We start from the raw sequence: 26,555 nt of genomic DNA, 5'->3' as shown, positions 1-26,555 counted from the left end.
CTGACTTACACACTGACTGACTGACACTGACTGACTCTGACTGACTGACTCTGACTGACTCTGACTGACTGACACTGACTGACTGACACACTGACTGACTGACACACTGACTGACACAGACTGACTGACACTGACTGACTGACACTGACTGACTGACACACTGACTGACTGACACACTGACTGACTGACTGACACACTGACTGACTGACTGACTGACTGACACACTGACTGACTGACTGACACACTGACTGACTGACTGACACACTGACTGACTGACTGACACACTGACTGACTGACTGACACACTGACTGACTGACTGACACACTGACTGACTGACTGACACACTGACTGACTGACTGACACACTGACTGACTGACTGACACACTGACTGACTGACTGACACACTGACTGACTGACTGACACACTGACTGACTGACTGACACACTGACTGACTGACTGACACACTGACTGACTGACTGACACACTGACTGACTGACTGACACACTGACTGACTGACTGACACACTGACTGACTGACTGACACACTGACTGACTGACTGACACACTGACTGACTGACTGACACACTGACTGACTGACTGACACACTGACTGACTGACTGACACACTGACTGACTGACTGACACACTGACTGACTGACTGACACACTGACTGACTGACTGACACACTGACACACTGACTGACTGACACACTGACTGACTGACACACTGACTGACTGACTGACACACTGACTGACTGACTGACACACTGACTGACTGACACACTGACTGACTGACACACTGACTGACTGACACACTGACTGACTGACACACTGACTGACTGACACACTGACTGACTGACACACTGACTGACTGACACACTGACTGACTGACACACTGACTGACTGACACACTGACTGACTGACACACTGACTGACTGACACACTGACTGACTGACACACTGACTGACTGACACACTGACTGACTGACTGACACACTGACTGACTGACACACTGACTGACTGACTGACACACTGACTGACTGACTGACACACTGACTGACTGACTGACACACTGACTGACTGACTGACACACTGACTGACTGACACACTGACTGACTGACACACTGACTGACTGACACACTGACTGACTGACACACTGACTGACTGACACACTGACTGACTGACACACTGACTGACTGACACACTGACTGACTGACACACTGACTGACTGACACACTGAGAGACAGACTGACACACACTGACACATGGACAACTGACAGACGGACTGACACACTAAAACACATATGGTCACCCTTAGGATTTAAAATATTTATTATAAATTTAAAAAAAATAATGGGTGCATCATTCCGCTTGGTGCAAAAGTTTAAGGAGACCCTTGTCTACAACATCCATATTCAGAACCGGGTGACATGGCACCATATTTTACCAGTAACACAGCATAGCATTCTATGTGCTTCATATATGGTCACCCTTGGGATTTAAAATATTTATAATAAATTTAAAAAAAAGGGTGCACCATTCTGCTTGGTGCAAAAGTTTAAGGAGACCCTTGTCTATAGCATCCATATTACAGAACGGGGTAACATGGCACCATATTTTACCAGTAACACATCCTATTATTTGATGTTGTTCATATCTGGTCAACAGTATAATTAAAAAGCTTATTATAAAATAAATTAATGTTTCAATATTCCTGCTGTACACGTGCTTTCCTCTGACAGGCCGTAGACTATCTTCTTGTTCTCAACTTTTATAATTCGAGACCTAGAATTCCCCAACTCAAGTTTCGCCTCCTGTGTAGTGTATTTGTAACGATGAACTTATTTATAGACTCTTCTCAAATTATAATAAACACATCACAGAGTCCCTAAATCTATAAAGTTATTACAAGAAATTATTTATCTACTAAACTTTATTTGGTTAATCCAACATATATATATTAAAAAAAATATATCTAAGTATACTAACCCTGATATGTACACAATATAATATGTTCTGTTCTTATTTGTTAGCTAATGTAACAATACAGTTAGTAGATCCTACATTATGAACTATAGTAGATTTTATTTTGTCATTTGTTACTTTTTTGGTGCTTGTTTGTTTGTGTGTTTGGTAGCTATCACCTTGGTTCATTGATGTTGATAGTTTTCTCACAACATTAAAAAAAATAATAATTATGAACAAATTAAATTATAATGGCATTTGTATTCTTACCAACATTGGATTTCAATACTACCATTGTTTCTATGAACACAATCAAAATGGCTGTTACCTACTGCATACAGTGTAGGCCTAAATAACAGTATGCTATTAGATTGAACTCTCAGTCCAGCATTGGTAATAATATATGTACCTTTGATTTTATACTTGTAACCTGTTTATATACGCTTTATGTTAGCTTCACCTGTATGTTTGTATGTATGTTTGTAACCAATTCCTTTGGGTGCGATTTTGACCCACTTTAAACGGCTAGATTTCATTCAATCTTTGTAGATTTATCAAGGACAGATGACAATAGACTAATTTGATAAGATAATTCCATTAATCTATTTGCATAATAAGATTTTTGTCAATTCATTGGTAAAATGAAACAAAGATATATATCTAAAGAAAACCATTTCGCTCATGTGTGAACTCTTTTCTTTCAGTTTGTCTTTGGCGCAATATAAACAAAGCCTACTAACTATTGTGACATTTAATTAAATGAACAGTGAGAGTGGGTTATGATTATTGTGAACAATATACTTTCTTGAAGAGAATATTATCTATATTTGTAACATACCATATGCGTAACCTCAATAGCTACACCTGATAAGCAGAATTTTTGAAATTCCACTCTAACACCAACCTGCTAATCTACACCAAGCAGTTACAAATACTCCAAACTATGCTAAGGTCAGTAAATCATTAAATGAGCAATATGAGATTTCCAATTAGGGTTCTTCTCAATATATTTACCTAGTATTTTGGTTGAATTTGATTGAGATATATTATAACAACCATTAATCGATACAGTTGGGTCTTGCAAATTGTATAAGTTATTAAGTTTAAAATGCAGCCACGTTGTTTTTGTGTTATTAAGAATTAATTCATTAGCCTTAAACCAATCTATGATGTCCCTAGTTAAAATATTAATATTTGCAATTAAACTTAAAGGGTTATCTCCATGTATATATATATTAGTGTCATCAGCATATAATACAATTTTCCCACTCTTAACATTTTTAGGCAAATCGTTAACGTATATAAGAAAAAGCAAAGGTCCTAGTACAGAACCCTGAGGAACACCAACAGATATGTTTTGCCTATCTGAATGAACATTATATTTTATGTTGGTTAAGGGATCTATATGTTGTACTACGACTACTTGTAAATGCTGAGACAAGTGAGATGTTAACCAATTAAGCACTGTATCTCTTACACCATATGTGCTTAACTTCTTAATTAATATTTTATGGTTAACACTATCACAAGCCTTACTTAGGTCACAAAATAGCCCAACAGGATGATTCGTTCTGTGTAGGTACATAGTTATAATGCTGATAAATTCATAAAGTGCAGTTATCGTCGATTTACAACGCCTGAATCCATGTTGACTGCCCACTAAAATTTTATTTTTCTCAAAAAATGACATTAATCTATTAAAAATTAATAATTCTAATATTTTTGAGAATGAGGACAGAAGCGATATTGGCCTATAATTCTGACAGGCGTCACGAGGACCTTTTTTATGCAAGGGAATAACATTTGAACACTTCCATAAGGTAGGAAAATAACCTTGCATAAAAGATTCATTATAAACATATAACAATGGGTCAACTATATAATCAATACAAGTCTTTAATAATAAAATCAGGTACAGCATCTAAACCTGATGAACGTTTACCTTTTGATTTATGAACTACTGACAATAACTCCATTTTAGTTACAGGAGATACGAAAATAGAAGACGATGTATAGGTTGTGCCAGAAATGGAGGCTGTATTGTACACATTTTAATAATCTGATGAACACGGAGTTGGTTATGCACTATTTTATAAAAATATTCACTAAACTCATTAGAAAAAAATCTTTGCTCTTCTGGTTTTGAACGACAGCATCTTACTGCACATTTTCGCTCATTGGCATATCGTCCAGACATTTTTATCTTTTCACGTTTTCTTGCTAACCAAATATTTTAAAATGATTTCTAATTTACCAGCTGCAAGTTGTTGTTTACCACTAAACACAACATGGCGCCAGCAAGTCAACCCTTGCGAGTCAAATAAATATCCTACGTTTTTTAGCGGAGTATTTTCAAAGCAAATTATTTTTATTATAATATTGAATAATTTTAAAAATTGATGTAGAAACTTCGTTACAAGTACAAGTAGCTATGCTATACTTGTTGAAGTCTTTAGTGTGATTGTGTGATATAGTATTTAGCGCGGCCACCTGTATCATGGCGAATGACGAACTAACAAAAAAAAGGGTCCATCATAAAAAAAAAGCCTGTGCAACAATTTCCTATTCCAGTTTCCTCCCCATGGTGCTACCTTCCTGCAACTGCCGCACCGCTTACGCTCGTTCCGGGGCCGGCTGCCGCACCGCTCAGGCTCGTTCCGGGGCCGGCGGCAAGATCATATATGTCATCTGAAACTTCCAATTATCAAATATGGCCTCGTGGCTGAGCGCTCAGCGGCGCTATCATCTAAACGTAAAGTTGACGGTTCCAATCCCGGCAGGTACGAACTTTTTTTGTATTTGTAAAAATAAATACGATCACGTAACATTTCAAAAGTAATAAATATTTTTGAATAATGAATGCAAATAAAAGTATATTTATTAATTAAATTGTAATTTTCAGGTAAGGACATGATAACTAATGGCCAATTAGGTTAGGTTAGCTACATTATAAATGCTTTAAAACTTTGTGGATGGTTGATTTGGTTAGGATAGCTACATTAAAGATACTGTGAAATCATGTAAACTGTTTCCTAGTGCTGGATAGCTACATATTAAAAAGTTATTTGCTAAGCAACCATAAAATGATTTTACAGTAATTTTCATGTAGCTATACTTACCTAATATAACCAACCATCCACTATAAATTATGTGTTTTGCTATCCTTTTTTTTTATCAATATTGTCTATATTTATAATAAAACTGTTCGTAAGTAGTCTGTCTATTACATGAAATTATGAAAATAAAAGTAATAGAAACACATATTTACATTTTTTTGGAACACAAACACATCTTCTTTTTCTTTTTTTAATTTTCGTATATGTGTCTGCTTGATCCGGCTAACTTTGGCTAACTTATACACTTGGCTTTATATAGTTACAAGATAATTCATCCCCCAATATGGTGAGTATGGAAATTTTTTTTAAATCAATGATATCTCCGAAGGAAATCAAGCGTAAGTAAAGATATTAGATAGGTATGCATGGGCGTATATAATTGGACCCGGGGGGGGGGTCAGGGGGTCCAGATCCCCCCCTTAGCATACGACATAATTAAAATTAACAGATTGATGACGGATAATATAATCTGTGCCACAAAATATGAGCACGCGTCACAACAATGAACTACCTATGTATGCTACGTGGACACTGCGCCTTGCACATCCCCCCTCCTGACTTCTGCGTACCATTCCTACTGCGCATACGTCGCACCCGCCTCCCGTGCGACGCGCTTACTGCGCATGTGCACAACAGTCGAGTCTCGCGACCTTGATAGAACCACGCGCCATCGCCAGCCAACATGTTTTTTCAAGCCATCTTTTGTTGCTATTAAATGTCTACTCTTGAATAAAAATTTATTATGAAACGGTCATCAAACCAAGTATAACTTTTGGATTTTTTTGCAAAAAAGGAGAGAGTGAAATCCCACCTTGAAGAAGTTGACTGACTGCTCGCCTGTAAAATCTGTCATCCGAGAAGATTGTCTAAAATTTATCAACGTAGCAGATGTTTCAGCTCAAGCGTTAGCGAAGACTATTATAACACATCTCTTAAGTTATAATTTGGACATGGATAAATTTATTGGGCAAGGGTTTGATGGTGCTGCAGTGATGAGTGGTCGCTTACGAGGCGTGAGAACAATTATCGCAGAACAATACCCAAAAGCGCAATTCGTACACTGTGTGGCTCACGTTCTGAATTTGGTTCTAGCGCATTCAAGTACCTATGATAAGAAACTGTATCGGAACCATAAAAAGTATAGTAAACTTTTTTCGTCAGTCTTATGAAGAAAATTGCGGATCAAAATAACTCATCTCATTCAATGCTTATCTCTCTTTGTGAGACGCGATAGACAGAAAAACATGTGGCTGTTGAGAGATTCGCAGAAATGCTTCCAGTAGTACGCACAGCACTTGAAACACTTCAGGATTCTGCTAATAGAAATGTCAGCACTGAAGCATACAACTGCAAACAGCTATGGAAAACTGCCAATTCATTGTGTCATTACTTGTACTGAGAAAAGTATTTTCATACACAGTAAATCTAAATAAGGCAATGCAAAAGATCAATGTCGATTTGACCAATATTTGCAGTTATGTAAAAACAATAAAAAATACTTTATAAATATTCGGAATGAAAACGAGTTCGCGATCTTTTTCGAGCAAGCAAAGAATATCAGTTTAAACGACATTAATGTTCCAAGAACGACTGGAAGGCAAACTCAGCGCAGTAATGTTCCAGGAGAAACTGCTGAGACATATTATTGTCGAAATGTATTTTACCCTTCCATTGATAATGTGATTACAAAACTTGATGCACGCTTTAAACCGCATGAAGAAACAATAGAAGGGATTCAAATACTTCTGCCTGAGAAGATCAATAGGGATCCAGGATAAGCGAAAGACTTAAAAAAAAATAGCACTATTATTTTTGGGAGAAACTGAGGCAAATAATTTTTCAAGTGAATATGAAATATGGCAGAATCATTGGGAACATATGGCGAACAAACCATCCACCGTACTAGAAAGTCTAGATTAGTGCGAGAATCAATTTTTTCCTACTATAAAAAAGCTGCTCACTATTTTGGCCACACTCCCAGTGTCCACAGCAACCCCAGAAAGATGTTTTTCAACTCTAAAGAGGTTTAAAAACTACTTCAGAAACAGCATGGCAGATGAACGACTAACTGGGCTTGCGTTGATGAGCGTTCATCATGACATAGTTTCTGAACTGGATTCAGATGAAATCATAAATATGTTCGCCATAAGAAGTAAAAGGCTAAATTTAATACTTTGAAGTTTTAATTTTTTTTTAACTTTTTACCTATAATTTATTATTTTATTTTGAAGGCTTTTTTATGCCAAATGTTGATTGATTGTAGTCTTCTTTATGTCAAAATGTTTTATGTTGATTGTGCAATATGGAAATAAATAAAAACCGAAGCATCACAAAGATAGAATAAAAATAACTATGTAGTTAAAAAAAAATATTTATATACAATATTATGTTTATGTTATCTATCATCTACTTTGTTACTTTTATTATAGTTAAATAAATTCTTTACGAACATTACTTACAAATTTTATTTTAATGTACTTAAAGTAACTTTTGTATGTATGTAGCTTAATTATATGTAGCTGAACTAGTGTGTACCCATTTCATGTTAAAGTAATTGCTAAATGACTATGATTTGAGTGTTTAGATTTTTAGCTTTTACCCGCGGACCCCCTCCATGTGAAAGCTATTACTACGGCTATTACTACCAACTCCTTTTCACGATTTTGGAAATTTCATACATAAGGGCTAAAACGGATTCATTTAATTCTAATGAAGAAAAATTCATACCTTCTGAACAAATTGGGCAAGAACAACGAGCGTGCAGAATTACGAATTGCAATTGTTTACACTTTTATTTTATTTTAACATAATGATAACTAGGGAGATAAATGAGGTCAGATATTGAAAATATTACACAACAAAGCAATATTATTATTATTTTACTTTTGCGAAGTGCCACTTAGAAAGATTATAGACCTACTTCAAAATGACATTGCAGACCTAAAAGAAGAAAACAAAAAACTCCTTACAGATGGTTTCTGTAGGAAATGCATGAACATTAAAGAACCTAATATTTCTCATATGGCAAAAGATACCATTGGAACTGTCGAGAATAATATACTTGGCTCACTTCAGATGATTATTGAGGTACTTCAAAAAGACTTGATCATTAATAGAGAAGAAAATAATAAATTACTTGCGAAACTGGAACATTTTGAAAAAAGTAGAACTGACGAAGCAGAGTTTTGTTTACCCAAGAGAACAGTAAGGATTAAAGATTTTGAGATGCAAAAAACAAATCAAAATAAGACCATCAACAACAGGTATAGTTTATTAAATAATGTAGAAGCTTTTCCACCATTACAAAAGAAAATGTATGTAAAAGTACCATCCTTAGACAACTGTATGAATACTAAGGTAAGAAGTAAAAAAGTGTTGTTTGCTGACAGCCATGGACGTGATGTAGCAGGAAAAATTCTAAATAATGTTAGTGATTGTACTGTAAACGGTATTGTTAAACCAAATGCTCCTCTGCGTATTGTAACAGAAGGGCTCATACAAAACTGTGAGAAGCTCACTAATAAGGATACTGTCATAATATTAGGTGGTGCAAATGATGTTGCAAAAAATGAAGGTAATGAAGTAATTACCACGTTAAAAAGAAATTTATTTAAATTAGGACATGTCAATGTTATTGTTGTAAACCTACCACATAGATACGATCTTATTGATGACTCTTGTGTAAACGTGGAAACAAAAAAGGTGAACCAAAATATTGGCAAACTTTGTAGTTCTTTTAAGAATGTTACAGTAATTGACGTAAATAACCTGACTCGGGAAAATCATACTCATCATGGCCTCCATTTAAATGGTAGAGGCAAAGATCGCCTTGCTAATGAGATTAGAAAAATTATAATGCATGAACAAAATAGTGCTCAATGCTTTGTACATCTTAAACCACTTGCCTTGGGTTGGCATCAGTTCCCAAATCAGGAAAACTTTTAGAGGGCCCCTTGCAATGTATGGATATGAAGGGGCCAACTATGTTAAAACCTATTTTAAAACCTATGTTTAAACCTATGTTTAAACCTATGTTTAAACCTATGTTAAAACCTATGTTTAAACCTATGTTTAAACCTATGTTAAAACCTATGAAATCGCATCTACAAGAATTATCAATATTTCATCAAAATGTATGTAGTATATTTAATAAAAAACATAATTTAGAACATTTGCTATGTCTTTATAAATTTGATATTGTTTGTTTTTCCGAGCACTGGCTTGAACATAATGAACTTGACTATTGTCTTTTTTATGGTTATAACTTAGCTTCTTGTTATTACAGAACTATTAGTAAAGGTGGGGGTGTTTGTATTTGTACTCTAAAAAATATTGTGAACAAGATCATTGATATATCTGAATACTGCTTTGATAAAATAATTGAATGCTGTTGTATATCTATAAACTCAATACATAGCTGTATTGTTGGTATATACCAGTGGTTCCCAACCTTTTTTTGATCAGGGACCACTTTAATTTCATTATTATTAGCAGGGACCACAAGGTCAAAAAATAATCTGTATCAATCTAAAAATAAATTTTAAGTCTAATCGTTCAATGTTAATCCAAACGTTTAACATAAGCAATCTAAAAAACCAAAATAAACATTATTAACAGTGTTATGATTGAAAACATATATTTTTAGTACACAATTCAGTTTGTATCAATGAGATTTTTGAGCTTGCATCTTCTGTACAAGATCTTGAATTTTTGGGGTAATATTTTTACTCAAAGCTACACGCGAATCATCACTTACTTTCAGTCGATTCCTGGATTTGTTTTTAATGAGCAGTAATGCAGAAAATCCTTGTTCGCATAAATAAGTTGTTGAGTAAAGCATGAGAGTGCAAAAAAAAATTTCGAATTTTAATATTAGAAATTTCTTTCTTATACCAAAACGTCTCCAAAGAATCAGATTCAAAAGCGTTCTTACAGTTCCTGTCATTTTGTAATTCAATAAGTTCTTCTTGGATTTCTTCTGCAACTTCTCTAGCGTTAGTGCCAAAGGGTTGCGTATCAGTTTTTGGTCCACATTAGCTTCTGTATTGTTATATTCTGGGAAGTAACGGTTGAATTCATCAACAAACATTTGCAAATGACATTTGCTGTTTTTTTGTATGCTTTCCCTAAACATGACATACTTTTTGACGTCAAGGAGTGCCTTCAATGTTGAAAACGCACTATAATTGCCCTCGCCAACTTGAATAATCCATACCTTAAGTTTGCAAATAAAAGCACGAAGTTTATCTTCAAAATTAAAAATATTTGCAACGCCTTCTAATTGTCTGTTTCCTGAACCTTGCATTTGCAAGTTAAACTTATTTAAGTGTGTAAAAATATCCACAAGATATGCCAAATGCATCTGGTATGTCAAATCAGAAAACTGTACTAGTAAGTCTTCCATTTTATTCTCACCTAGAAACAACTCAATCTCTCCTCTCAGCTCGTATAATCTTTCCAGCATATTGCCTTTCGACAACCAACGAACCTCTGTGTGAAAGAGGAGGTTCTCATGGTTGGAGTCCATTTCAGTGCACAGTTTTTTAAAAACGCATGAATTTAAGGCACTGCTTTTAATAACATTTTCTACTTTTATGGCCAATTTCATTGTATCATTAAGGCATTTAGGAAGAGTCTTGGAAAGCTAACGCCTGGCGATGAAGGATACAATGCGATGTTAATGTTGACGGATTCCTCTGTTTGATTAATGTTGCTAGACCGGAATGTGATCCTAACATCGCAGGAGCACCATCCGTACAGAAACCGACTATCTTTTCCCACATAATGCCATATTTCGGGAAATATACAGTTATATTCACGACGTCGATACCTCTTGATGTCCTTTCCAGTTCCTGAGAAAACAACAGTTCTTCTTTGATTATGTTGTCGTAGTCTAAAAAGCGGGGAAAAAAACAAGTAAATGAGCACAATTAGAAATGTCAGTGGATTCATCGCACTGCAAAGCGAAGAATGGTGACATTTTAATTCTCGAAACAAGTTGCTCCTCGATATCATTTGACATGAGTTCAATTCTATATTTCACCGTGTTGTTCGACAAATTTATATCTTTTATTTTTTTTTTTTTTTTGCTTCTAACCCTAAAACTTCTTCGACGGCTTTGATCAAACAAGGTTTCACAAGAGTTTCTCCTATTGTGTGAGGCTTTTTTGATTGTGCTATTAATTTCGATATCTCAAACGATACTACTAATTTTTTTCAGATGATGCATATCTTGTACCACTTGGCCCGAGTTTCATTCTTTTAAAATTCTCCAATTTTCCTTGAAAGAACTCTGGTAGTTGGTCAGAAAAATTTGGATGAATCGTTTCTAGGTGACGTTTTAATTTCGCTGGCTTCAAGGCTTCGTTTGCGAGAACAGTTGCGCATATAACATATTGTGGTTTTATTTATCCATTACTTTCTATCGGTGTAAATCCAAATTTAATGTAACTATTATCATATTTTCTCTTAGGCAACATTTTCTGAAAACAAAACCAAAATGCAATAGAATGTACCTACAAAAGAAAACGTACGATTGACTGACCAGCTTGCGCAATAAATTTAGTCAGTTGCTTGCCCTTCCCCTGGTCGCCTGCGCGCCGCGCTCGCTTTTGTTCACCGACGCGCGTTCATTCAAAGTATGAAATCTTTCACGGACCATATTTTAGCTCTCGCGGACCACTGATGGTCCGCGGACCACTGGTTGGGAACCACTGGTATATACAGACCCCCTGGATTTTGTCATTTTGAATTGTTTTTAAATTATTTTGACTTAATTTTAAAAAAAGTTCTAAGGATACAAAAATATGTGATAATATGTGGTGATTTCAATATAAATTTTAATGAGGAAAATAACACAAACAATAAATTTTTTTGTCTACTTAGGCAATATGGTATACATAGAACGATACTTACCCCTACAAGAATTGGCAATACAATTAATACATGTATCGATAATATTCTTACTAATATTAGATGTAGCCCTAGTACTTTGTTTGCAGAAACTATTGATACTGCTATTTCTGATCATTTGGCTCAACATATAATATTAAAATTAAGTGACACTGAACTTAGATCTAATGATAATTCCACTACTCATTTACTGAAAAGATTGTTTAAACTTGATACAATAGATATTTTTTGTAATGAGATTGCACTTGTATTGTGGGAAGAAATCTATAACACTTGCAATCCCAATAAGGCATATAACTTGTTTATAAATACATTTTTACTTGATTTTAATCAATACTTTCCCTATTTATGGATAAGCATTAACAATAAGTCCTCTCCTTGGATTAATAGTGATCTTGCCTCTGGATTAGAAATTTTAAATCATTATAAGGAGAAGCTTCTCCGCAATAAAAATTCATACATTCGAGATGATTATAAAAAATTTAAAAAACAATTTAATAAATCTGTTATAGATGCTAAAAATTTTTATATTGAATGTAAACTGTTATCTTCCACCAATAAAAGTAAAACAATGTGGCAAATAATTAATAATGATATGAAATGTTTCAATAATAAACATAACATTTCTTTAATTGATGATGATGATAATACAATCACTGACAGTTTCCAAATTGCTAATAAGTTTAATGCATATTTTACGGAAATTGCATCCTCTTTAATAAAAAACAATTCAACCATTATAAATACAGGAATATCACCTAGAATACTTGATATTCATTCGCATTTGCATTCAATGTACCTAACACCAGTAGATGAAAATGAAATTACTCAAATAATAAGAGGTATGAAAAATAAAAATTCTGTTGGTCTTGATGATGTTCCTATTTCTGTAATAAAATCATGTGCAGAACACATTAAAAAGCCCCTTGTCTATATATTTAATAAATGTTTAGAAAATGGCATATTTCCTGATAGGCTCAAAATAGCGAAAATTATTCCACTACATAAAAAGGGTGATACTACCTGCATTGATAATTATAGACCAATTGCTTTATTACCAAATTTTTCAAAAATTCTTGAAAAGATTATATTAAAACGGTTGCTTTCATTCTTAAATTGTTATAATATAATTACCAGTAATCAGTATGGTTTTGTTAAAGGCAAGTCAACGGAACAAGCATTGTTCACTCTACTCAATAGTATTTATTCTCATTTAGATAATAAAGTCTTGACAGCTTGCATACTTGTAGATTTAACCAAAGCATTTGATTGTGTAAGCCATGATATTTTATTAGAAAAATTAAGTAAATATGGTATAAGAGGTGTTGCAAACAATATTATAAAATCTTACTTATCAAATCGTTCACAAATTACTAGTATTAATGTGACTTATAATAATATTACCACTACTTCTAGGTCAAAAATTTTGAAAATTGGTATTGGTGTTCCCCAAGGTTCAATTCTCGGTCCACTTTTGTTTTTGCTTTTTATTAATGATTTACCTTTGTTTCTAGATTATGGCCAGACTATCATGTTTGCAGATGATACCTCCATTATAGTAACAGGCCAGACTTTACAGGAACTACAAAAAAGAATTTCCATAACCCTCAACCAAATGCAAACTTGGTTTACTGATAATAGACTGATTCTAAATATTCAAAAATCTTCTATTATATATTTTAACTCTCAAATAAATAGATTAAATAATATTGAAGTGACTATTGGCAATAATATTCTTAATACTGTAAAAACAGCAAAATTACTGGGACTGAATCTTGATGAGAATCTAAATTGGACTAATCATATATCTTTTCTGTGTCGTAGACTTAGTTATCTTTGTTTTGCCATAAAAACTATTAATACTGTAACTTCACATAAAGCAGTAATGGCTATGTATTATGCAAACATATATTCAATAATGAGATATGGTGTTATTTTTTGGGGAAATTCCCTAAATTGGCTAAAGATATTTAAGCTTCAAAAACGGGTTATTAGAATTATTTATAATCTTAGTAAGACAGATTCTTGTAGGCCTATTTTCCTGAATAACAAACTCTTAACATTTCCAGCCATTTATATATATTCGGTTGTCATTTATGTAATTCAAAATATTAAGTATGTAAAGAATAATGAAATACATAATCACTTTACCAGATCCATTTATAAGAATCATATTCCTTTTCATTCAACAAAAAAATACGAATTGAACCCTTTTTACATGGGCCTTAAACTAATAAATGTTCTACCGATATCCCTGTTAAATACAGCATCCCAATCACATACCATATTTAAACGACATCTCAAAGATTACCTACTACGAATAGCTCCATACTCTGTTAATGAATTCCTCAGTGCATCTACATAAATTGCTGCATTGTTTTTATCATTTTTTATTGTAACATATATTATTGTGTTATAATGCATTTTTTTTTAATATTGTTTTGTTAGTGTATTATGATGTTGTATTTTATTTATAATGTTACTGACAAAACCTGGACATATGTACTGTCAAATATAGGACGCTAATAAATGAAATGAAATGAAAAATTAAGTTTAAAAAAGAAATTCATAACTTCCAAGCAAATCAAAAGGGAGGTAACCAGGTAAGAAACTTTGTACAAATGACCTACATTAGACGTATGTAGCGTGATTGTTTATTTCTTTAATCCTACAGCAAAAGGGGTGAAAAAGAGCATTAAAAATCATTTCTAAAACTACCATCTGTAATTCACCATTTACTAATATTTCACCTCCAGTGTAATAACAGATGAAGGTATTATTATAAATAATTATTGAAGAAAACACTGAATTAGTTTATAATACATTTAGTGAGATAAATTTATATTTCATTTGTTTGCAACATTTATTATATATTATTTGGATTTTATACCCGAGGTGATGAAAAGGGATGAGTTTGCTTAAAATTAGGTATGATTTTCTCCGTATTACTGAAACATTAATTCAGAATTTTCATTAGGGGCCTACTTATTTATATTAAAAAATAAAAGGAGCTTTTATTCTAATTTTTTAGAAAACGAAGGCATGGGTGAAAATTGAGTGAATTTGGTTTCAATAATAAGCATAACTATATTAATCAACAAATGCACAAGACAATATATTTTATACCTGCATTCTAAATTTCAATCTAAGATGCAACTATTTCCTAAAACCTTATGATAATGTTCCTGTGATGAGGCACAAGAAAGATGGGTTTGGTTTTAATTTTTGTATGTATGCAGCCAAATTGCATAAGAGTGGAACTGTAAAGATGGTATAATATATGTACATTGCAACAAAATAGATGCGTATTTAACATTAAAAAAACAGTATGAAGTGAAAAGAAAGAAAGTGTGATTTCACCACGATAAAATATATTAAGGAATACAAAAATTGGGGGATAGCTATATAATATGTACACGTAATGTGCACTGAAAATAAATAGTAAATATGGTTACAGATTACAACTTTCTAAATTCAAATATTTTAAGTTTCGATATGAATAGCATGTTATGTACAACGTTTTATTGTAACTTAAAATCCATCGCATACTTCTCTTACTGTGAAGAAACGGTCGCACAGATGTATTTCAAACTGTTTGAATACTACGTTGCACATTTTAGCTTCCATTATTTTATTGATGCTTAGGGCAGAGAGGCAAGTCTAATTAAACTATTGAAATAGGGCAGCACACTTCGGTGCTGTTTGTAGGTTTATTGTTACATGCTACTATTACCTATACACAGTTCAGTAAATAGATTAAACGCAAGTGATGCCAAGAGCGTAATTTGAAAACTTAATGATTTACTGAAATGAACTGAACTCATCCCAAAACTAGACAGTTAAATAACGCTAAACCTTAATTTCATTCTCGATGAATGAAATATTTGTATTGTAAAATTGGCATAGGTAAATTATTGGACACTCGCAACTCGGTATTCCTGACGAGAAATACATTATGCTTTACGCTGAACTAACTAGCCGGAACCATTAAGTAAAGAGCATTTATCTAGTTGATTGCATTGTGCGGTAATTAAAAACTGAAATTTGTACTGAAATGTATTGACCAAAGATACGTTATAAACTGTTGTGTTTGAATATGCCCAATTTAAATACCGAAAAACAGCAAGATTAAGGATGATACAGATTTGTTGTATAGTTATTGCTAAGTAATGTTATTAAATACTATTATAATTTTCTCAAAAGTTTGTCAAAAAGACATATCATACTGTGTTTATGTTCGTATTTGTTGTGAGCTACACACAGTGCATAACGATTTTCATTGACATACTGCAAACTGTTCATTAAGTTTATTTTTGTTATTAATCTCAAAAACATTCTTTTGAGTTTATTTGAACCTCGTGCAACAAACAACCAGTCGGGATATTACTAAAATTTTCATAGTGAACTAAGAAACTTGCGCACACTTTGTGTACACCTTCATACAGTATTATTATGAGTGTTCTGCAAGCATACTGCCTAGTCCATAGCTTTCCATCTCTACTAATATTACAAATGTGAAGTGTGCTTGCCTGTTTGTACTTCTTTCACGCAGCAACAGAGAAACTGTTTGACATGATTTTTTTTGTATGGAGATAGTTTATGAGCTAGGTAGTGACATTGGCTACTTTTTATCACGGAAAAATTCACGGTTTCTGTGGAATAGATATGGAGATACCTGTATAATAGATCATAATAGGAGGTAAGTCATAGACATGCAAAAAGTGTGTGTGTCTCGTTTCTCTATGTTCGCCGCACGGTCGTATCTTAAGGGCGCGGTTGAGATATTTGGGCGTTTTAGGGTCCTGAAAATTACATTTTATAAATTCCTTACATATCGCAGGTTGAAACCCGCCTTCCGGTCAAATTGGAAGGAGCCAAGGAGCATTGATCCATTTTATACAACGGCAAAGTCTAATCCATACGCTTGCACCGTTATACGCAGTTCATAAAAAAGTTCGCCTCACAAAACTATGCTTCTTTTTAATAATAAATCTTGATCCACAACCCGCTACTGCCAAAGCTAAGTGTCGCCTCTTTACCTTAGCGTAGGTTGCGAATATCTTGCCGCTGAAGACGCCTCTCGGTCAGGCAAGGCACCATCTCAGCAGGCCCCGGTGAGGACTGGCCGGTGCAGAGTCGAAAAGCCGTGTCTCCTGTCTCGCGACACACGTCCAGTCGCGGCGACTCCCAAAAACCAACAGACCGCGGCGCACAGTTTCGTTCGCCTCCGCCGGCACACGACCGCTCATGACGTCATCGATGCATCGCATCCGCGCTCCCAGTAGCCGGCCATGAAAATACAATCGATATGTATATATAGAATAACAATAACACTAGAAAGACACCAAATCAGAATAAAACTATAAAAGAAAAAGGTTACAATAATTAAATAATTAACCAGAATAACACTAAATAAAATTTAAGAAACAGAAATCATTTAAAAAAGGAAATAATTCATAAAATCAATAATGAGTAAAATAAATAAATTACATAAATGTGGCCTGGGGGCCACAAGGTGTTTGTGAATTTTTTCATGTAAAGAATAAACCTTGTTCTAGCCGCAAATGCGTACTTAACTGCGATATAAATGTATTATTTATGCTATAAATTTTATGAAAGTATAATTAGCGAACATATTTACTATTTTTTAATTCCTAAGGGCTTTCTCTTGAGCCTAGCATAGATAGAAATTAATGTGGTGCAATAAATAATAAATTAAATATTATTTACTTGGCTATTGTATATTCTATGGAATTATAAATTGATCTTATTAAATCGTAGTGTTGAATTTGCAAAAAATCATGTATGTAAACTGGTAGAGCTATGGTTTAGGGTCGATTCGTACGTTTACTGCGTTCGATAAAGGTAATTGGTTTGTGCAGGAGTCAAAAAACAAACTATTCTGTACACCGCGTGGGTTGCTTCCGAAGAGCCCGCTAGAATGCGTGGAGTGCTCTGCTGGGAGGTGCTGGGAAGCCTACATTTCACAAAGGGTTGAGGACCAACCCGAACATGCCCGAAGACTTCACCTTCGGCCAACTTCGTGACTTTGTTTTTATTTTCATAACAGCACGGCCATGGTGGATATCAAAAACACTTATTAATAATAATTGTGAGGTTAAGTGTTTAATTCATAGAAAGAAAGTGCATATTTAGTAATAATCTTAAGATTATTATTCACTGTTATATTACAAGTATTCGTTATGTTCAGGATCTTTCAACGCACTAAATTAAAACAGCAAGCATCATGTACCTCGGTATCAAGTGAAAAACTTGGATATGCGATACTGAACTTTAACTAACTTTCAGATTTGCGTGTAAATTAAGAGATATGTATCATCATTTAGTTCATATTTTCTCTCTACAGGTTTTAAAGTTTAGCCTAGGTTGGCGTAATTTTTTTCGTATCACGTGTCCAAATTGATCCCTTGGTTTTGTGGTACAAGATGCTTGCTGTTTTAATTTGTTACGTCGAAAGAGTATGAACATAACAAATACTAGAACAGAACATCACAAGACAAACAAATTATCTCAGGTGTTGTGAAATAATTTCTTTTGTAACTGTTTTACATTCATATATAAATTGTAATAACACAAGTTAGTATGCCCATGTTCTTTCAATGTACCAAATCAAAACATCAAGCAAAATGTACCACAGGAACAATGTATACAAGATCATGCCTTCTGGATCAAGGGATGAATTTGAATATGTTATACGGAACTTTTACCAATTTCACTTTCGGGACAAGTATGTATCACAATACCATTATCACATTAATGATGACATTAACATGGCACATTTATGTCATTACCATATCTGCATTATTATGTGACTAGCATGATTATATGGGGGTTTTAGTTGGGGAGTATTCTAATGCTTGTTTTGCACAAAATATGTTTGTGTATTAAACTAGCTTTCTGGTAACGTATTTTATGCTATGGCCATGCTTATTCTAGATTTAGAACATACCTACTACAGTATATATTTTACCTGTGGTATCATATTCTATACTTAAGAACAAGCCCTACCTGTACTAGGATAATAGAACACCATACTGAAGATATATTACATTTCATTATTATTTCTCAAGATATATATCTGATGTAACAGAAGCATATGAATGTCCGTCCAAAAGTTTTTCTTTCCAGTGTTTGTACTTTAAGAACGTACAGGTATGTGTGAATGCACAGGTATTATAATATTTATAATGTAAGCTTTAAACTTTGATTACTTGCTAACCTGTAGAAATTTAAAGTCTGTTTTCAGGATAAATTCAGGGCTAAGACTAGTGTCAAAAAAAGTTTTTGTCTAATTTTTTTTTAGTTTGTGGAAAAGCCACAATGTAAGATTATTACCCACCTCTCTCCTAACAGCAAATAAAATGCACAGAGTAATTGTATTGTTTTTAAATTTGCTTTTAAATGAATAAAGAAAAAAATTCTGAAAAACTTTTTTTCACATCCTGACATGTATCAAAATATTTCCCAAGAGAATGTTGAGGTACTTTAAGTTGTTTATCGTTTTTAAAACTGCACAAGATTTTATTAAGTTTGTTTTAATCAACAAAAGTAAGAAGAGTAAAATTATAACTTTTTTTTTTACTTCCTGATATGTTTTTCAGTCATTACCCAAGAGAGCAATACTTGCAGCAAGAAACACATAACTCCATATGTGACAAAATCTGATTATGAGGCCCTTGTTTTTATTGAAAGCAGGGACTCGCACATGGCGGCGCTTGCGATATCGCAATCATGAATGTTAAAACTATAAAACTATTGGTAGACTGCTTGATGTAACACAGTGCTGTCTTACAAAATGATTCCAAAGCATTTCAGGAAGCAAAAGGTATTTTGTAATTTTTATTTTCTTGTTTGCAAAAAATCTGATAAACTATAAAATTACAATAAACACAAAACACTACTACTTAATTACTATAACATTTTATAAAATCATAAAAATAAACCACCTGTCCTACTTTTCTGGCTGCTTGTCTTAAGTTTACACAAAAAATATTTACTGTTCTGCCATTAATCTCACTTAGTGTTGCAGCATACAGTATCGCAAACTGCAGTCACTACTACAATCACCACACGTTTATATTCTATACATCTACCTGAGAAACATTAAGAGCTAAGTGCTGTTAACTATTGTTACCACTTGTATTTATAAGCAGTAGTAGTTTTTTTTTTAATTAATGTGTGTAGGTGCTAATTTTGCCATTGCATTAAATCACCAAACACTCTTTGTGATGTAGGTATACGATATTTCCAATTTTTTATGTAACTGAATGTTTAACAAATATTAAAAACAAAAAAAAAATATTGAAAGCTGTGAATACATGAAGAACAGTATACATTTAAATAAGATAGGCCTACCAAAACTATTGAGCTTATCAAATTATACATATACTCACGAAATGAAATGTGTTGACCATCTGGTGTGTATCATGTTGCCATGAATATTATTTTTCTGCTATATAGTTTCTGTTAAATACTATGTATTACTTTATTGCTCTACAGTTTCTGTTATGGACTTTGTCTCCAGATTGCCATTTATATGACTTATTCTCTACATTCTCAGTACTTGTAATTGTTTCTGTTTGTTGCAGGTATGTAAGGAAATTAGAAAATGAGCTGAAACATTAAACTCCTTGGACACTCCATAGAAAGGAAGAATTATTTTCTGTTTAATGCTGGCATGTGAAGACATTAGAACATTTTCTTGTAGATTAAATTCTTTGGACATTCAATGAAAATGAATTATTTTGTGAATTTTTGTTATAATAGTGCTTTTTTTATTTCACTTAGAATTTTATTTCATTGCCAGTTAATTGATAGTAACTAAGAAAGTGAAATAATTTTTTTTTTTTTGGAGAAATAAAGAGTATTTTTTACAACCTTATATTTCATGATTGTCTATCTTCAAAACTTACCAAACTTGGGTGATTCATATGGAAAAAAAATGCTGTCATTTAAAGGAAAGAAAAGTGTAAAGATTTTTGCTGAACGTTCATAATAAATAATTTTACCTTTTGACATGTCAGTTATCTTTAAAACACATTGTAGTTATTAGTATGTACAAGAAAGAAAGTGCAAGATTTTATGCCTTAAAATATTAGTGTTTAAATATTCAATGTGTCTTCGTTTTTTTCATTCCACAGCACATAAATGAATTTTTTTTATAAAGTGAACATATAAATTTAAATGTAACATGTAACCTTTTATGTGGTATCGCTTTCAAGATACATTCACCCACTGTGTTGGTACATATCAAGTAAACCAACGAATAAGTGTTGGTACATATCAAGTAAACCAACGAACAATTAGGAAAGCTACAATGATAGGATTTTTTATACAGGAATGTTACGGATAAAATAATACAATGGAAAGAGATTACTGTGGACACAAAAAAAAATTAATATTTATGTTTTTTTTTTCATAAAAAGAATATTCTTTAGTGACAATCTAGGCTGCAAATGTCTCATACATTACTGAATTTCTATACTGAGCATTACCAACACAGAGCTTACACAGTAATATTTCCTCTTTACATTATACCATCAGGTGACACTACAAAGTCTCATAACATGCTATTGTTTTAAACAACCTCAGTATGTACCTTTATGGACAATTACTTTTATGGTGAGAAACATAATGTAGTAATTTGTGCATAAAATAATTGTTTATATAATTTACTTAATAGTCATGCAGTATAGCTGCACAGTATGAACCTCACAAATATAATGAAACCAGTTTTTAGTGAATGACCACAATATTAACTCTCAGCATTTTCACACACATGTCTTGAAATATTGTGGTAAATGTTTTATAGACTTTCTCACCTCTAAATCTTTTTTCTCTCGTTACCCACACATCCCTGGGTCATCTTTGCGGAGCCGGGCTTATCCCAACCGCCTTAGATTTAACCCTGCCACGTGACCACGCCGCAGGGTCGACAATTATGGAACTCGCTGACTCCAGAGGTAAGCGTTTTAATTTAATGTAGCCGTGCATATGTCTGCTGGCCCAAACAAAGACATTAAAGCACTTGTAGATTCACGGCTCGTAGAGCCTGTTCGAGTCGTAATTCAAAAACTTACGGGTATGGCCGACTCCATGCAAATCCCCAATAAGACTGCTGTTAGATGTAACGTAAGCACATAACGAAGCAATCAGAAACTTTTGTCAGGGTAAAGTATAAGGTATAACGCATAGTTTAACACCGCAATGCATAGCATGCCAATAAATGCGAGAACAAATTGACAGTGATTTCCAGTGCCCCCTTACCTAAGTTAGGCATCAGCCAACCATGCTGCCTGAGGAGTGTGATACGACTTCTCTAGTTAGTAATCCAACCACCGCCACGATCCTAGTGAACAAAGCTGGGGCCGACGACCCACCAAACAGCTGCATAAGTTAGCCTGGCACCCTCCCGGAAAGAAAATAAAATTTTAAGCTGTAAATATATAAAGATGATTTTGAATTTTCCATGAAAAAAAATTGAAACATGCTATAGATACAACACTAAGGGCCATATTCCAAGACACAAAAATAAGGGTTTAGGTGTTGAATATGCAATACCTGTACCCTAACCATATTCCAAGTGCACGATAGGACACGGCCAGTCCCTTATTTTTAGGGCACTGATTTTTGGTGTCCTATCTGTTGCCGATTTGATCCATAACTGTATATATATTTTTTTTCCTTTTTAATGAACTTTAATGTAACTTATACGATTACAATTTCCCCCCTAATATCTTAAAAAACAGCAAACATAAATACGGCCAAAAATTCATCGTTTATTCTTGTACAACCAAAATTAAATATTTTATTTCACATTATAATTCCATAGTTTTAAAAAATAAGGTAAAATTACGATGGATTCCACGAAGTACAACTGTTTATAGCCTGGTACAAGTCCTTGTTTATTAAAACGGCAGCCGATCTGATACCTTACAGGAGATCAGTTAGGACACGTTTTGGAATATGACCCGAAAGTTAGGGTATGGCAGTTGCCCAACAAGGCAGTGTATATTCGCTACCTTACTGAAACGTCTTGGAATACCGCCCTAAATATAATTATCCTGAAACATGTTGAATTCAGTTAAGTTCTGTTACATAGTTGAACAGTGACGAGATTCTGCAAGATAGGAATAGCCTCTGTCCTTAAGTATGGGCGGTGGGCCTTCACTAATCAAAATTCCCGCGCGTCTTGTTAAAAGAAAAACAAAGTCCCGAAGTTGACCGAAGGTTAAGTCTTCGGGCATGTTCGGGTTGGTCCTCAACCCTTTGTGAAATGTAGGCTTCCCGGGAGGTGCTTGGCGCGGCCAGTGGGCTAAGAAAGCCGCGCTGTTGTCACTTACTCGTATGTTCAGGGGGGGGGGGGGGGGACACTTCATAGGGCATGGCAATCGCATTTTTCTAGTTGCTATACAATTTTATCCAACATCTGAGCACAAAAATTATAATCAAAATACCACGTTGATTAAATAATTATTACATTTGTTTTGACATTTTATCAAATTTATAGCATAAATTGGTATTGTTGAAATGAAAATAATATATTTACTTAACAAGTTTTCGTTGGCATGTTGAACCACTTGTTTATCCATAATTAATGGCGTCGCGTCGGCGTTGAATTAAGCAATATTAGGTTTAATAAAAAAATTCGAAGGAAATTTTGTTTCAATCATGTTGAAATAGTAATCTCGTTAAATAATATTAATGATTTCATGAACTACGTTCTAAATTACTGTTATGAAACATGCCTGATTCGGCTACGTGTTGTGTTAACTACTGCTACTACAACAAGAGAAGAGATAATAATAATTAACTTTACTTTAAGTTTCCGCATGACGAAACTAGGTATGTGTAAATCATTAAAACGAAACAAAATAAAAATTTTGTGTAATTAAAATAGTGATGAGCATTTTGTTTTCATGCCCTACAGAATTTCCTCTTTTTAGGTAGTGTGTAGTCGCACATTGAGGACAAGCACACAATACATAAATACTTAGGTACTGTTCTAAACGTTAATGAGTCTCAAATTCTGCTCAAACTTGTTGCTTATGTACTTTAATTAGTCTAAATTTTTTGTATGAATTTTATTTTTAGGTCGAGAGGGAGGTGTGGGTAAAAATTTTGTATTGCGTATCCAAGTCAATCCCTTGATACTAATGGCATGATCCTGAATACATTGATCCTGTGGTAATGATGCTTGCTGTTTTAACATTAATTAAAACAGCAAGCATCATGTGCCACCGGATAAATCATACATAATCATGCCAACAGGACCAAGGGATAAACTTGGATACGTGATACGGAACAATTACCGAGGTGAGGGTTGCGATAAAATGAAGTGTCTTTTAAATTTTTATGTTGAAATTAAGATTCCCCCCCCCCCCTTAACAATTGCTATACACCTGTCTTCAAGAAGTGAAAATGCGAGAAAGATTTGTACTAAAATGGTACATCTTAGGTAGTTAAATTTGCCAGAAATACACATTGCCTGTGTTAATGATTAAATACTTCTGGACGTTTTTTTATGCATTAGTTTTGTTTGCGATTTGTGATGCAATTCGGTAGGTACCTACGAAAATCCTAACCTTAACTTCAATCAACGTGATTCTACTAGAACAGAAATTATTTCTTGTACATAAAAAAAAGGTAGCAATTTATTATAATCCGAAAATATGTTACATTTTATGCATTTTAACAAATGTTATGCTACGTAAACAAAACATTTTTAACCGAAATGAGGTTAAGGCAAACACTGTCCCGAAGGTAAGAAATTTACTTATTGTTTTAAAAATATTGCTCTCCTAAATAATTATATGTTACGTTTACCGATATTTAGTTATAAGGGAAAAAAAAATAAAATCAATATTTTTATAAATATTAATGCATGCACGAAAGAAGTCACAAGCTCGCCAACATTCAGTTGAAACTGCAAATTTCCCTACTATTCAAATTAGTGTTTTAAGCATATTAACTGCAAATTGTACTTTCTAGGATCAATGTTGTATTTAAATTAAATTTTACTTATAATTTGAAATGTAAGTCTTACTCCAGAAGGTACTTTATCTCGGTTTTAAGCCATTGCAACTTTGTTTTAATGTTTGTCAAGTTTGCGTTTTTGTATAGCAACTAGGGCATTTCTGAATAAAAAAACGTAGAACTGCAATAGCATTGAGTGTCCACTCTGTACTAGTACTTTACTTACTCTATGCGTCTGTTCTTTTCCAAGTGAACGAAGAGCGCCGGAAAGTCCAGAACACAAAACGTGATAACTTTGTAGTCGACAATGTGAATATTTATGTGAACTAAATATATGTATGTTCAATTCGAAAGCGTAGTTCAGATATTCTATTGGGTTTTCCATAAAATATACGTGGCCATGGGGGAGGGGGCGAGGGGGGATAATAAATCAGCTTATGGTGATATTCTTTCTTAAAGTAAGTAATTAATTATTTTATTCCTGTTAAAGTAACAGTAATCTTCAACAAAGATTATATGCCAACATAGAGCTCATGTGAACTGCTAAGAAAAACTGATAGGCTACATATTATATAAACAATATTGTGGCAAACTCACATTTTTTTTCACAATAATCTTTATGTTCTGAATATATAAATTTACTTGAAGTAATCGCAAATGGTATGTGAGAGTTGAACATAGTTTAGGACACTGAAAAAATAAATCACGAAATTAATCGAAACATTAGTTTTGTTTAATATGAATTTTTGGTGTCATTTGCATACGCTGTAAAAAATCCCAGAAAGGCTCATCAATATGTTTTATTTCCAACATCAAATATTAACGGTAAATATTACATGTTATATCAATGAAAATTCTATGCCCGTTAGTATATGTTTGATGCATTTGCACTAACCCAGAACTCGTGTTTTAATTGTAAAACTGATATTGTTTTGTCTTATTGTGTTATAGTAAGGTCTATATTTGTTTTACATGAGTTGTTTAATGTACTGTATTAGTCTTTGGTTTTGACAAACACAGGAGATGAAGCTTGAAGGAGAAATGAACAATTCCTTTAGATATTAAGTTATATCAGTGAGCTCGTGGCGTTGCCTTGCATTTGAAACGCGCTATCGTTTGGTGCGTGCGTCACGTCTTGCCAAAGGTTGGCGTCCCAGGTTTGCTGATGCGTAACCTTGATGCACCGAGATGCAACGGCACCAGGCTGTGGATCAGAGAGCTGAGGCGAAGAAATAGGTAACTATTTTCACCGAGGCCGCTCAAGGGGAGAGAGTGTTGATAATAATTCGAAATAATTAGGCATTACAATTTAAGAGGTAGCAATTCCTACATAAGTTAGCATTTACAATTACAATAAGTCGACGATCCTGGAGGAACAGGAACAACATATCTGGGTAAATATTTACCGCTGCTGCACTACTGAACAAGGCTCGTACTACGCATTCCTTGCTGAAATTTCCACTGGAACTTTCACAGGTAAATCAGGGTGGCCAATATATTTGTGATACAAGATTCCAGGTTTTTTCCAGGTTTTTTCAAGATTTTCCAGGTTTTGCAATATATATATATA

General features: G+C 33.7%; 2 long non-coding RNA genes across 2 annotated transcripts in view; one reads left to right on the top strand and one right to left on the bottom strand.

Annotated features, from left to right (window-relative positions):
• The window catches only part of LOC134544225 (uncharacterized), a 100,618-nt gene extending 75,026 nt beyond the window's left edge, over positions 1-25,592 (bottom strand). Inside the window, exon 1 of the long non-coding RNA XR_010077616.1 lies at positions 17,029-25,592. This is a non-coding gene — a long non-coding RNA (uncharacterized LOC134544225). The remainder of the gene's footprint in view (positions 1-17,028) is intronic.
• On the top strand, positions 2,688-20,914 carry LOC134544226 (uncharacterized). The gene is made up of 3 exons (XR_010077617.1): positions 2,688-2,912; positions 4,533-4,741; positions 20,599-20,914. It is a non-coding gene; the product is annotated as an uncharacterized LOC134544226 (long non-coding RNA).
• Positions 25,593-26,555: the final 963 nt, after the last annotated feature.

This window comes from Bacillus rossius, unplaced genomic scaffold (genome assembly GCF_032445375.1).
Source record: "Bacillus rossius redtenbacheri isolate Brsri unplaced genomic scaffold, Brsri_v3 Brsri_v3_scf33, whole genome shotgun sequence".
NCBI classification, from domain to species: domain Eukaryota; kingdom Metazoa; phylum Arthropoda; class Insecta; order Phasmatodea; family Bacillidae; genus Bacillus; species Bacillus rossius.
Note: the sequence above shows the minus strand (reverse complement) of the source record. Positions and strands in the feature narration are given on the sequence as shown.